This window comes from Aulostomus chinensis, chromosome 13 (assembly GCF_037954235.1).
Source record: "Aulostomus chinensis isolate RoL2024-O1b breed Wild chromosome 13, RoL_Achi_v1.0, whole genome shotgun sequence".
NCBI classification, from domain to species: Eukaryota; Metazoa; Chordata; class Actinopteri; order Syngnathiformes; family Aulostomidae; genus Aulostomus; species Aulostomus chinensis.
In genome coordinates, this window is record NC_141332.1 from 70,395 (window position 1) to 74,427 (window position 4,033).

Here is a 4,033-nt window from a genome sequence, read left to right on the forward strand (position 1 = left end):
GGGGTCTCATACCACCTGAGCAGTGCCACAGACTGATTGACTCCATGCCATGCTGCATTGCTGCAGTAATTCAGGCACAAGGAGCCCCAACTAAGAATTGAGTGCTCTACAAGCTCATACTTTTCAGTGGGCAAAAATTTATAAAAATCCTTTTTTTGGATTGTAAGTAATTAATAAAGTAAGTAATATTCTAATTTTCTGAGATATTGAATTTGAGATTTTCATTAGCTGTCAGTCATAATCAGCAAAATTAAAAGAAATAAACACTTGAACTATATCAGTCCGTGTGGAATGAATGTATACATTTTACAAGCTTCACTTTTTGATGATGATAGATACTTTATTGATTTGCAGGAGAAATTTGCCTTTACAGCAGCCCCATAAGGGAAGATAAAAGATCGGTAAAGAGGCATGCAAGGTTTAAAAATAAATGAAGATATAGAGTACAATATAAAGCAAAATATAAATAATCAAAAGTCCAGATAAAACAATGAACTTCCTATTCATTGAAGTTGTGCATAGTGACAGTGTGTAGCATACAGTAATGCAAAGGGCAGTTTGTACACACTTAAAAGACCTTCATAGAGATGTGTATGATAAGTGCATGTGGTTCTTAGGTGCATGTTGTTAGTTTGTAATGAGTACAGGGCTCCTACTGATAAGTGTTAAAGAGCTGTATGGTGTGGGGGAGGAATGATTTCCTCAGTCTGTCTGTGGAGCAGGATAGTGACAGCAGTCTTTCACTGGAGATGGTGCCATGCAGTGGATGATGTTGGTTGTCTATGATGGACAGGAGCCTGTTCAGCGTCCGTTGCTCTGCCACCGATGTCAGGCTGTCCAGCTTGGTGCCAACGACAGAGCCAGACTTCCTCACCAGTTTGTCCAGGTGTGAATGACCTAAAAACAGTCTCCTTTGATGATAACAGGCTCGGGGTGTGGTTCTCAAGTCCACCACCATCACCCTGGTTTTGGTGGTGTTTAGGAGCAGGTGGTTGGAGTCGCACCATGCGACAAAGTCCTGGATGAGTTTCCTGTACTCCTCCTCCAGAATTGCTGTGTCGTCCGCGAAATTCTGTACATGGCAGAGCTTAGAGTTGTACTGAAAGTTGGACGTGTACAGGGTGAACAGGACTGGAGAGAGAACAGTTCCCTGCAGTGCTCCTGTGCTGCTGGTCACAGTGTCGGATCTGCAGTCCCTCAGTCGCACATACTGAGGTCTGCCGTGAGGTAGTCTGCAATCCATTCCATCAGGTGTGATGCCACTCCCATCTTTGTTAGTTTGTCCCTGAGGAGCTGAGGCTGGATGGTGTGAAAGGCGCTGGAGAAGTCCACAAATGTAATCCTCACAGCACCACTGCCTGCGTCCAAGTGGGAGAGAGAACAGTGGAGCAAGGCAAGGCAATTTTATTTGTATAGCCCTTTTTCACAAACAGTTTGCCTCAAAGGGCTTTACATGGCATCATAACAACATCGTCTGCCCTTAGACCCTCACATCGACTGAGGAAAAACTCCATAGAAAACCCTTTTAACAGGGAAAAATCTGAGAAACCTCAGGGTGAGCAACAGAGGAGGGATCCCTCACCCAGGATGGACAGATGTGCAGTTGATGTTGTTACAGAGAAGAAAACAGTTTAGAATACAAAATGTGGGAAACATGGAGTTGAAGAAGGAAGCTAGCTTCTGGTAGGGGAGGCAGGGAGAGCAAGCCAGCTTGATGGGGAATGGGATGGCAGACTGGTTCATGGGAGGGGAGCACAGGCCGGTGTAACAGCAGGGAAAAAAAAGGGGAGGGTGCGATGCATGCGGCGGTTGGTGCAGAGAGATGGAGCTCCGATGGATCTGTGGAAACACAGAGACTGCGAGACACCAAGGCCAAACTACAAAGTGCAACAAGTAACGGTAATGATGGTCCCAAAATGTGCGGGGAGGAGAGAGGAGAGGAGAGGAGAGGAGAGGGCTCCGTGTAACCAGATGTGTCCCCCAGCAGTCTAAGCCAATAGCAGCATAGATATAAATGGTTCAGAGCTACCTGATCCAGCCCTAACTGAAAGCTCAGTCATAGAGGAAGGTCTTAAGCCTAGACTTAAAAGTAGTCAGAGTGTCTGTCTCTCTGAGCCATGGAGAGATCTGGTCCCACAGTAAAGGAGCCCGGTCACTGAAGGCTCTACCTCCCAGTCTGTTTTTAGAGATACTGGGAATCACGAACAGACCTGCATTCTGGGAGCGGAGTGCTCTGGTAGGACAGTAGGGACTCATTAGTTCTTTCAGATGGGATGGGGCTTTATCATTGAGAGCCTTATAAGTCAGCAGAAGGATTTTGAAGTCAATTCTACATCCTACTGGAAGCCAGTGGAGAGAAGCTAAAGTGGGAGAGATGTGTTCTCTCGTCAAAACCCTCACTGCAGCGTTCTGGACTAGCTGGAGACTCTTTAGAGAGTTTTTGGGACATCCTGACCGGAGAGAGTTGCAGTGGTCCAGCCTAGAAGTGATAAATGCATGCACTAGTTTCTCAGCATCACTCTGGGAAAGGATATTCCTAATCTTAGCGATACTGCGGCGATGGAAGAAGGCGGTCCTAGTCACATGCTTTATGTGGGAGCTGAAGGAAAGGTCCTGGTCAAAAATAACTCCAAGGTTCCTTGCAGTTGTACTCAGGGTCAGGGTGGTGCCATCTAGAGTAGCAATCCGATTAGAGAGCGTGTCCCTGAGGTGTTTAGGTACAAACACGATGACCTCAGTTTTATCTGAATTTAGTCGTAAGAAGTTAGAAGACATCCAGCATTTAATGTTTTTCAGGCAATCTTGCAGATGAGTAAACTGGCTTGTGTCATCTGGCTCCATCGACAAGTAGAGTTGCGTGTCATCCACATAACAGTGAAAGTTGACTGAGTCCTTCCGGATTATGTCACCTAATGGGAGCACGTAAAGAATGAAGAGAATTGGTCCTGAAACTGAACCCTGTGGTACACCATATGTAACTCTGCTATACTCCAAATACTCATTATTAACATTAACGAACTGAAACCTGTCAGATAAGTATGATTTAAAACATTTTAGGGCAGGTCCTTTAATCCCAATTTCATGGTCTAGTCTCTGTAGCAGGATGCTGTGGTTGATGGTGTAAAATGCAGCACTGAGGTCCAAAAGTACAAGTGAAGAGACGAGACCTCTGTCTGAAGCTATAAGAAGATCATGAGAGACTTTGACCAGTGCTGTTTCAGTGCTATGGTGTTCTCTGAATCCAGATTGGAAGGCTTCACAGAGCTCGTTGTTGTGCAGATGTTCCTGAAGCTGCTCCAGGACAACCCTCTCAAGGATCTTGGAGATGTTGGGGAGGTTGGGTACAGGCCTATAGTTGGCTAACACATCTGGGTCAAGAGAAGGTTTTTTTCAGTAAAGGGTCAATGACAGCCACCTTAAAGGCCTGTGGCACGTAGCCTGTGACTAAGGAAAGATTAATTTGGTTCAATATAGAAGTGTTGACTAGGGGGAAGGCGTCCTTAAGTAGTGTTGTCGGGATGGGATCCAGCAGACAAGTGGCTGACTTGGAGGAAGTAATTGCAGAAGTTAAGTCTGACAGGTCAATGGGGGAGAAGCTGTCCATGCAAGAAGATGATGGCATCCTCTACTCCCACCTTCTCCCGGTAGGCAAATTACAGATGGTTGAGAGTGTGGTGGGTCTGTGGCCTCAGGTGATGGAACAGCAGCTGTTCCGTGGTCTTCATCATTTGCGACATCAGGGCGACCGGCCTGAAGTCGTTCAGCTCCCCAGGATGTGGCTTCTTGGGGACTGGTATGATGCAGGATGTCTTCCACAGCTGGGGGACCCCGCCCTGTCCAGGGCTCAGGTTGATGACGCCCTGTAGAGGGTGTCCCAACTTGCATGTACAGGCCTTCAGTAGTCTCTACCTTCAAGAGTAGACCTCAGACCTTTGAATGGAATTATTGAAAAAAATCAATTTTTTTTATGATATTCTAATTATATGACCAGAACCTGTATGTTTAGTTGTCCACATACTTCTCATCTTGTACA

General features: G+C 46.0%; 1 pseudogene; it reads right to left on the bottom strand.

Annotated features, from left to right (window-relative positions):
* Positions 1-652: 652 nt before the first annotated feature.
* Positions 653-3,604, bottom strand: LOC147250429 (uncharacterized; annotated as a pseudogene).
* Between the last annotated feature and the right edge of the window lie 429 nt (positions 3,605-4,033).